Raw genomic sequence first — 11,456 nt, forward strand, 5'->3', positions numbered from 1 at the left:
TTGTGCGAAAGAAAGGCACTCTTATCTCCCCTCATATTTTTCTGCGCCGACCGCCTTATCTCCCCCTTGGTATGCGAACCAAGACAATAGAGAACTTCGAATAAAGAAATTAAAATAAGACTTTGAATTAACTTCGAGTAATAAACTTCTCTTCACACGAAGTAAAATTTATAATATTCATAATTATTAATATTTAGACTTTATAAAACTTCATGTAACATATATATATATATATATATATATATATATATATATATATCATTCGAAAGATATAATTCGAAATTTATTATTTAAACAAATTAATTCATGCATATATATATATATGAATAATTAAAAGAATATTATTCTGTATGAATGAAATTATTAAAGACTATTAGAGCGTCATAAATAAGTCCGGCGTACCGTCTTATCTCCCCTATTTCTTTGTTATCTCCCCTTCAAAATGCGACGTATCAAGACCAAGCGCACTCGAAATAATAGCACGAGAATAATAGCATGCATAAAGCTGTTCTCAATTTTATTAATATTAATGAATAAAAATCTTAATTTATTTTCACAAATCAAATTTACATATACATAAATAACAAAGATGCAAAGCATATGTATATGAATATTACTAATAATTATTCAATTATTAAGGTCTATTAATTTAGCATTTATTATGTATACATTATAAATAATTTTTCTTTTAAATAAATAAATTTATTAAATAAAAAGAATAAATGCACACATACGTATATGCATATACATATATATATATTTATGTATATATATGTATCTTTATTAAAAGAATAAAATTATTGAAATAAAATTATTGCATGCAATTATTGAATGCGAAATTATAAAAGTATAAGAATAGTATTTACCGAGTGACTCAGTTATCTCCCCTATTGTTCTCTTATCTCCCCTTCATCCGGTGCAGCTGCGCTCCGAGCTTATCTCCCCTTCATCCGGTCGCCGCATTCCTTTCTTTGTCCGCTGTGACAGATTAAAATAATATTATAATTTCGAACTCCTAGCGTTAATAATTATTATTCTTCATTATAAAATTATTATTTTATGATCAACAATTATTACCAACAATTTATAATTATATTATGCAATTAATCTTTTATAAAATTATGTTAAACACATTATTTTTGTTAATAACAATGTAATTACAATGATTTGAAGCACCGGAATTTGACGATATTATTAATAATTATTTTTTATATTATTACACAATAGTTAATGATTACTTTTAAACAAAGCATTTTACAAAGATTATTCATGTCTTAAATGATAAAGAAAAATTCACTGATTCAAAAAATATAAATATATATATTGCAAAAATTCTGGAAGCTAATAAATTATTGTAAAAGGACTTACCGCTATAATTATATGAACAATGTCTCGACGCACAAGCACAACTGACAGCTCCGCGGTCCCCCACTACGTACCGCGCGCCCACTACGTCATAGCGCGCTTGAAGAAGAGAGACAGCACTAGCGACGGAACAGCCAATGCGCTTCTCTTACCACCTCTAACGCCTGCTTCTTACCATCTCCAACGCCTGGAACAGAAGTGGGAATCGACAGTATTTCAAGGAGTGAACCACAGACCGCAGTCGCTAGTTACAGTCCACAGAGAGTAGTTGCAAGTTGCATGCGCCGTCTTGTGCGCGCTTTTCATTCAGTCAGTCATTAGCAGTCAAGCTCACCGGACACATACATAATAAGAACTTAGTCGCGATTCTAATTTTTCTTTTGAGACTTAGTCTCTAGATATAATAGAATTGTATAACAAATAGTATTCAAATAAAAGTGATTTTTACTCACCATCTCCGATCTTCTGCCAACTTCTTGAATCGCCCTGTCACTTCTCCAAATCTCCACCGAGGTAGAGCAGTTTTGAGAAAGAACAGCGGTCCTCTTGTACATCTGCGAATTCCATCAACCGGTAAGTAATAAAAATTCAACAATCAACTAATTATTTCTTTAAGAACTCAATTTTAATCTTGCATGACAACTCAACTATTCTTACTACTTTAATAATTTTTCCTGAACCATACCTTATTATTGCACAGACTCTTAGTTTTTCTTTGTGATTGAAATTCCAATTTCAACCGGTCCTCAGTATTAAATACTTAGAGCGTAGCGCCGTTCTGGTCAGTCACTTGATGTGCATTGGGTAGCATACTACTCCTCTGCCGTTTTCATAAAGAGATTCTTTTGAAGAATTTCTTTATGGACTCTGAGCCGTTGTGACGGGACGTCTTGCACATCGATACTCGACCTCGAATGAAAGACTGGCTCTTAGAGGATCTGTCGAAATAATAGATTTTATGCACTGGCCTATAATTTAACTATTAAAATATTCAATTAATTTTATACTTACTTAATATAAGCCAGCCGTTTTTATATTTATGTCATTCAGTGACATAGTCTGTATCCATATATCCCCTCCAGTCTAGACACTTCTGATCGAACCTGAGAATTTTAAACAAAATTAACAATTCATAATTATCATTCAATATATTTATATACACATTTTAACAATTTTAATACGAAAACATATACTTCAAATATTATGAATATGTCGAACAATTTAATGTATTAAAACTTTATTCTTTTATATCATTGGTTCAATATTTAATTCGTATTTTTACTTACCCTGACGCTTTGTCTTCCGAATATCTTACAGACTCCATTTTTCAAACTCAACTATGCTCTCGTATTCTTATTAAATCAAACATCCAACTCATTTATTTTATTTTATTCTCTTAACAGGACATACACACTGAGAGTGTATATTTTTATCCTTTATTAATCTAAATTACCACATCATCGTAAGTAACTATCATACTTAACAAACTACCGTTAACACGCACATTTCCATACTAAAATGAACCACCTTTGTAGATGGTAAATTCACGTAGAGTTGATCAGATAACCAATAGAATCTCGGTTCGCGAAGGACGCGTCCGTAGGCGTGAACAGATTCGCCAACGATTTATAAGGAGCAGCGTAACCATTCCTCGCCAGCTTTTTGTAGATGTCGATGACATCCCTATAGAAATTGAAACCGCAATCAATAACCACGAGGAATCGGAATTCGAGCTATTATTCGCACCTCTCTCTCTGGATCCGTCGGAGATTCCAGAAAATCACGAACACGACCCGCTTGAGGAACCCAGCAACGAACTTAACAACGACATAGCGGAAATCGATTCCGATAATCTTAGTGAATGCTCCACAATCATCCTTGATGAAGTAAACTCAGAAATTTTATTCAGCGCATGGGAAAGGAATGCTGAAATTCATTCGTCAAGAGAAATAAGTATACAAGTTTCACCGCCATCTACTCCTCAAGACTCTCCCCCATCTTCTCCCGTACTATCACCCTTGTGGCCAGGCTACATGCCACCGAGTTACTCCCCATTGACTCTCGAAGACATCGAAGAGTTTGAAAGATCAAATTTACAACGAGAAGTCGAGCCCTTATTCTCAGATGAAGAAGAAGCTGACAGGCTCGCCGATGAATATGCAAGTGCCTTAATCGAATCACTCGATAGGTCCATTGCCGAAGACGAAGAGTAAAATCTCTAAACTGTATCAATAAATTTCTACGTCTATTTTTCGTTTTCCATATACATATATTCTATGAAAAAAAATAATCTATACACACAAATATATACCACAAATGTATTTATTGAATTGTTAATAATAAAAATATAAACATATTATATATTTCCAAGAACAAATTGAGTCAGGTTTAATCTACTTAGAGTTTATTTCCAGTCGTCAATCCTCTCACATAAAGAAGCGAAATACTCTATCTCTCGGCGTCCCGGGGTATAGCCGGCTTAGCAGGTTGCCCTAGAAAATAAATTGAGAGATAACCTCTGATCGAATGAAATAAAATTTAGTTAGCCTAAATTAGAGTTCGAGACGTAACACTATCTTGAAAAAAAGCGTTTATTTCATGTTATTACGTCGTATAGGCGTGCGTTATTCGGATTAAAAGCATTCATTTCTAGTTAGTTCAGTACTTTGCATCATCGCATGCTATCTTGAAAAAAAGCGTTTATTTCACGTTATTACGTCGTATAGGCGTGCGTTATTCGGATTAAAAGCATTCATTTCAAGTTATTTCAGTAATTCGCATCATCGCATGATATCCCGGAAAAAAGCATTCAATTTTCGTTTCTACGTCGTATTGGCATGCATTATTCGGATTAAAAGCATTCATTTCTAGTTAGTTCAGTACTTTGCATCATCGCATGCTATCTTGAAAAAAAGCGTTTAATTCATATTAGTACGTCGTATAGGCGTCCGTTATTTGGATTAAAAGCATACATTTCTATGTAATTCAGTAGTTCGCATCATCGCATGATATCTTGATAAAAAGCGTTTATTTCATGTTATTACGTCGTATAGGCGCGCGTTATTAGGATTAAAAGCATTCATTTCAAGTTAGTTCAGTAGTTCGCATCATCGCATGCTATTTTGAAAAAAAGCGTTTATATCACGTTATTGCGTCGTATAGGCGTGCATTATTCGGATTAAAAGCATTCATTTCAAGTTAGTTCAGTAGTTTGCATCATCGCATGGTATCTTGAAAAAAAGCATTTATTTCACGTTATTACGTCGTATAGGCGTGCGTTATTCGGATTAAAAGCATTCGTTTCAAGTTATTTCAGTAATTCGCATTATCGCATGATATCCCGGAAAAAAGCATTCAATTTTCGTTTCTACGTCGTATTGGCGTGCATTATTCGGATTAAAAGCATTCATTTCTATGTAATTCAGTAGTTCGCATCATCGCATGGTATCTTGAAAAAAAGCGTTTATTTACGTTATTACGTCGTATAGGCGTGCGTTATTCGGATTAAAAGCATTCATTTCAAGTTATTTCAGTAATTCGCATCATCGCATGATATCCCGGAAAAAAGCATTCAATTTTCGTTTCTACGTCGTATTGGCGTGCATTATTCGGATTAAAAGCATTCATTTCTAGTTAGTTCAGTACTTTGCATCATCGCATGCTATCTTGAAAAAAAGCGTTTATTTCACGTTATTACGTCGTATAGGCGTGCGTTATTCGGATTAAAAGCATTCGTTTCAAGTTATTTCAGTAATTCGCATTATCGCATGATATGCCGGAAAAAAGCATTCAATTTTCGTTTCTACGTCGTATTGGCGTGCATTATTCGGATTAAAAGCATTCATTTCTATGTAATTCAGTAGTTCGCATCATCGCATGGTATCTTGAAAAAAAGCGTTTATTTCATGTTATTACGTCGTATAGGCGCGCGTTATTAGGATTAAAAGCATTCATTTCAAGTTAGTTCAGTAGTTCGCATCATCGCATGCTATTTTGAAAAAAAGCGTTTATTTCACGTTATTACGTCGAATAGGCGTCCCTTATTCGGATTAAAAGCATTCATTTCTATGTAATTCAGTAGTTCGCATCATCGCATGCTATCTTGAAAAAAAGCGTTTATTTCATGTTATTACGTCGTATAGGCGTGCGTTATTCGGATTAAAAGCATTCATTTCTAGTTAGTTCAGTACTTTGCATCATCGCATGCTATCTTGAAAAAAAGCGTTTATTTCACGTTATTACGTCGTATAGGCGTGCGTTATTCGGATTAAAAGCATTCATTTCTATGTAATTCAGTAGTTCGCATCATCGCATGGTATCTTGAAAAAAAGCGTTTATTTCACGTTATTACGTCGTATTGGCGTGCGTTATTCGGATTAAAAGCATTCATTTCAAGTTATTTCAGTAATTCACATCATCGCATGATATCCCGGAAAAAAGCATTCAATTTTCGTTTCTACGTCGTATTGGCGTTCATTATTCGGATTAAAAGCATTCATTTCTAGTTAGTTCAGTACTTTGCATCATCGCACGCTATCTTAAAAAAAAGCGTTTATTTTACGTTATTACGTCGTATAGGCGTGCGTTATTCGGATTTTAAGCATTCATTTCTAGTTAGTTCAGTAGTTTGCATCATCGCATGCTATCTTGAAAAAAAGCGTTTATTTAACGTTATTATGTCATATAGGCGTGCTTTATTCCGATTAAAAGCATTCATTTCAAGTTAGTTCAGTAGTTCGCATCATCGCATGCTATCTGGAAAAAAAGGGTTTATTTCACGTTATTACGTCGTATAAGCGTGCGTTATTAGGATTAAAAACATTCATTTCAAGTTATTTCAGTAATTCGCATCATCGCATGATATCCCGGTGTTACGTTTTTGAGATTTCGTTGTTACGTCTCGATCGTAACTTCTCACGTATTTATTTGTTACGCAATTGTAACTTCTCTCTATTTCTTTTTCAGGGCAACCTGCCAAGCCGGCTATACCCTAGGACGCCGAGAGACTAAGAATCTTTTGCGCTTCTTTCAGGAGAGGGATTGACGATGGGAAATAAATTAGGTGCGTTGAACCTGACCCAATTTATCCTTTTTGATCTGTTTTCTTTTATTAGTTTACTTCCTTAGAGCTTTACAAATTTTTTTATTATTGTTATTATTGTTATTATTTGACAGTTGTAGATAGTGTATATCGTTATACGTATAGATGTGTGTATGTAGTTAATGTTCTTCTCTATAGCATTTCTAAGGCGATATCTAGATATAGTTATTATTCGCGGTTGTTGAAGAAATTATCTCGCTGCAAGTATTCGTAGATCTCGATAAAATCTTCGTCTGTTAGTCCTGTGAGGGGTTGGATACTGCTTGGTAAGACTAGGTCCTCTGGTTCCGGGTAGAAATTTGGTTCAGGGGGGTCCAGAACTTGACCTGGGTTGGATGGACCAGCCTCAGTTTCTGTGCGTTGTTCTATGGGTCTTCGTTCTTCCGGTATGGAAGGAAGATCTTCCGGTGTCCTGTCCGGCGAGTAGCTGGGATTAGATGAATCCTGGATGGGGGAGTAATTGGGCGATGGCGGCCTAGCTCTGGGCTGTTGTTCCTCTTGAAGAACCGCTGGAGGGTTTCGGGGAGGACGATAAGGGTATGCGCGGGAGGGCGCGAAACTACGCACTGGAGAGTACCTTGTTACTCTGCTTGTTAAGTCGTTCTCGTCGGCAAACAACTGACGAGCTGTAGGGAGCCTAAGTACCGACCGGGAGGCACGCCTGCGGCGTATACCCGCGGCACGGAGGGGAATTTCGCGTCCAACGGAAGAAGTTCGGCGGGGGTTAACCATCTACCGAGGGAATATGACTATTTAGTATGTTTGATGCGATTGATTTAACACAAAAGGGGTTTACTTACGATGATGCGTAGAAAGGTACCTGTTAAGATGAATGGTTTTATAAGGTAAATGTAGTCACAGCAAGGTGGTTCATAGAGTTAAGACGAATAATACGGCTTAATGGATTATTGTGAGATAAACGAACGTAGATTATGATGGTATATCTCGCTCGTTCTCATATAATGGTTGAAACGTTCGGCTATATACAGTTCATTGGGGTACAGCAATTAATGATTTATTTAATATATTTTGAATTTTTCAGGGGCATGCGGTTGCACCGAGAGGTCCGGAGATTCAGGGGGTACAGACAAGGATACGGGTAAGAGCGGCTGGCTTACTTCAGATAAGCATAAAATTCATAAAATGTTTCGATAGTTAACTTATAAGCCAGTGCATAAATTCTATTATTTCGACAGATCCTCTAGGAGCGAGTCTTAGATTCTGAGTCTAGTATCGATGTGCAAGACGTCACGTCACAGCGGCACAGGATCCACGGAGAAATTCTTTCAGAGAAGCTCTCCGTGAAAGCGGCAGAGGAGTAGAATTTGCTACTCAATGCACATCGAGTGACTAACTCGAACGACGCTACACTCTAGGATACGCTTCGAGCGTTCTCAGAGGATCGGTTGAAATTTAAATAATTCAACTCGAAAGAAAAATTTAAAGTCTGTATACGGGCAAGTAAGATTCTGGGAAAATTGTCAATAGGCCTAGAATAAATCGAACTAATATACAAAGTTATTATCAAGGTTGATTAAGAATGATTATTATTTTATTATTTCCTTACCGGATGACGGGATCAATGGATGAATACAGGCACCGCTGCTCCTTCCCTGGGTTGCTCGACCTCGGTGAGAACCTGAAGAAGTGGCAAGGCAGCGCAGAGAATGGCCAAAGAGTCAGAGGTTGCTGGATGGTAGCACTTTATTAAAGTGTTAATGTTGATACAGCTCTCTTAATAGAGATTGAGACTAAGTCCCGAAAGAAAAAATCAAAATCGCGACTAAGTTATTTTCGAATAAGTTAAGGTGTCCGGTAGGCTTCTAGGTTTTTCCTCTTCGAGAGCTGGAGATCTGATGGCGTAGAGAGAGCTGTGTTAGAGGGCTGACCGACTTTGTCTAAAAGGCCCGTAGAGAGCAGCTGGGGTGCCTTAAATACCTTCCTCTGGTTCGATGTTTAATGGTAGGGAGAGGAGGTGGGCCTCTTCGGTGATTGGTGGGTCGGCTGCTGGAGCTATCCCTTCCTGCTATGAGTTTGCGATGTGGTGGGTGAGAGTTTCGTGGTAGGGATTGCAAGTCTTGAGTCTTAGATTTATTAAATAATTTTAGAATAATTTTTAATAATGATTTTTAACAATCAGAATTTTTTATAATATCATATTTATGTCATTAGAAAATTTGAGTTCGATTTATAGCAATTGTTTAAATTTTAAGTGATATTTTGGTAAATTCTGATGTATTAAACCATTATTATTACAATGATTTTCACAATGGTGCACATATAGTTAAAATTAATTAATTAATAATTAGTAAATTAATAATTAGTAATAATTAGTAAAGAAAAATTTAGCATTTGGATTGCAGATTCTAACGCAACGGATGCGAAGATGGCTTATCTCTTTTTCTAAAAATAGATCTGCTGGGTGTCCTTCGAAGAATGCTCACCGCATTCTTTCTCTTTATAAGACACATTAGTAACAGTAATATTTTTTAAATGAATTACCTTTTAAAATTCGTTTACGCGGATTAACCTGGCATATTACATGTATTATTCCCAGGTTTAATAATTATCTTAAGACTAATTATTGAGATTTATCATTTACAAGATATATTTTTATTTATTTAATAAAGGCTTTAACAATTAGAATTTTTGTGGTTTTATATGTATATATTTTAAAATTTTCAAAGTCGACTTTTAATGATTACTCAAGTCTATGAATAATATTTTAATAAATTCTAATGCGTTAAGCCATTATTATTACAATAAATTTTACAATAAGAATATATGGAAATTAATTATCGCTTCGTTTAATAGTTATTATGTCGCTAAAAGAACTTTTATTCTTACAATTCTCGGAACAACGTATGAAAAAGCGGCTCGTTTTACTTCTAAGAATGATCACGACGGATGTGCTCGAAGAATTCATTGCGCGCTCTACCGTGATCTTTTATTCAAGAGGTCTTTTGATTCTGACAATATTTTATTCTTTAAAGATTTTCATTTGGCCGACTTTTATATTAGCACATATATATATATATATATATATGTATAGATATGTATTCGCATATTGCTTATGAAAATTGATTTCAGCAAGTTTTTACTGAATCGTATTTAATAATCATCGTATAAGATTAATAATTATTGTATAAAATCTTGGGGTTATTAATATTAATTATTTGTTAATATTCGTAATATATATATATATATATATATATATATATGTTTTGTGTGCTGATTAATTTTGTCGCGGTAGCAGTCTATTATATCTCCTCCTTTGTTTTATTGTTAAATTTGTTACAAAATGTATATGCATATAGTATGCATATACATATAGGGATATTGTTGGACAAGTTAATATATATATGTTAATTTCTATCGCGAAACTTATTTATTATATTTATACCTTTATTTTATTGGATTTTGTTATAAAGTATATATGCGTATATGCGAATTTATTCAATTTACACGTCACATATAGTATGCATATATATAGGGATAATTTTGGACAAGTTAAGATATATATTTGTAAATTTCCATCGCGACGCTTATTTATTGTATTTATACCTTTATTTTATTGAGTTTTGTTGTAAAGTATATATGCGTATATGCAAATTTATTCGATTTATATGTTACATATTGTATGCATATATATATAGGGAGATTTCTGGACATGTTAATATATATATGTGTCAATTTCTATCGCGACGCGTATTTATTGTATTTATACCGTTATTTTATTGAGTTTGTTTATAAAATATATATGCGTATATGTAAATTTAGTCAATTTGTATGTTACATATAGTATGCGTATATATAGGGATAATTTTGGACAAGTTAAGATATATATTTGTAAATTTCCATCGCAACGCTTATTTATTGTATTTATACCTTTATTTTATTGAGTTTTGTTATAAAATATATATGCGTATATGTAAATTTATTCAATTTATATATTACGTATAGTATGCATATATATAGGGAGATTTCTGGACATGTTAATATATATATGTGTCAATTTCTATCGCGACGCGTATTTATTGTATTTATACCGTTATTTTATTGAGTTTGGTTATAAAATATATATGCGTATATGTAAATTTATTCGATTTATAGGTTACATATAGTATGCATATATATATAAAGGTGTATATTTTTATCTATTAATATATGTTAATTTTTTGTCCTGACGATTGTTTATTACGTCTCTACTTTTATTTTATTGGATTTTGTTATAAAATATGTATGCATATGTGTATATGTAGTCAGTTCATATGTCACATATAGTATGCATATATATGTATATAGAGGTATATGATACTGGATAATAGTATAATATTAATAGAGAATACTTTGTTAATGCTTAATTATAAAAGAGAAGTCGATGTATTAATTTGGTTTGCATTCATGCGAGCGCGAATTTAGATCTTCCCTCTGCCTTTAGGTCGGGAGAGGATGTTTAAAAATTCCAATGGAGATAACGCGACGTGCTGGACTTGGCCTTGCACGCTTGTTCGACTCGTAGAGTTATACGCATAATATTCTTTGTGCAGTATTATTCGTAAGTACACATATTATTTCTCTATTTCTCTCGTGTTTTCACGTTTTATTTCCTTTGACTTAATGATATATGTATATTATGCATGGTAAGAAGTTGCTGTCATTATATTCATTGTTGTAATTTTTTATTTTTATTTAATAAAGTTTTTGAATTTAGATTCTATTTTTCGAGTGTCATTTTGCACATTATGTACCTGGGCTCTATTCATTTCTCGGAAGGTTTTAGTCTTACATTATTAAATTTGCATATGTTCATATGCACGTACATATATATATATATATATATATATATATATGTATACATACGTATAAGAGTGCTCATATGTAAATGTTCGTGCATTTTACAATTGTGTATATACATTTTATATTCATAGTAGCTATAGGTGTCCATCCTTAATATTATTATTTTATTTATTCAGGCGATACTTTTGCC

General features: G+C 33.6%; 1 long non-coding RNA gene across 1 annotated transcript; it reads right to left on the minus strand.

The window, feature by feature from the left end:
• Positions 1–6,951: 6,951 nt before the first annotated feature.
• Positions 6,952–8,370, minus strand: LOC112639007. Its single transcript, XR_003123250.1, has 3 exons — positions 8,034–8,370; positions 7,267–7,286; positions 6,952–7,198 (listed from the first exon to the last, which is right to left on the minus strand). It is a non-coding gene; the product is annotated as an uncharacterized LOC112639007 (long non-coding RNA).
• Positions 8,371–11,456: the final 3,086 nt, after the last annotated feature.

This window comes from Camponotus floridanus, unplaced genomic scaffold (assembly GCF_003227725.1).
Source record: "Camponotus floridanus strain SB8 unplaced genomic scaffold, Cflo_v7.5 scaffold427, whole genome shotgun sequence".
NCBI lineage: Eukaryota > Metazoa > Arthropoda > Insecta > Hymenoptera > Formicidae > Camponotus > Camponotus floridanus.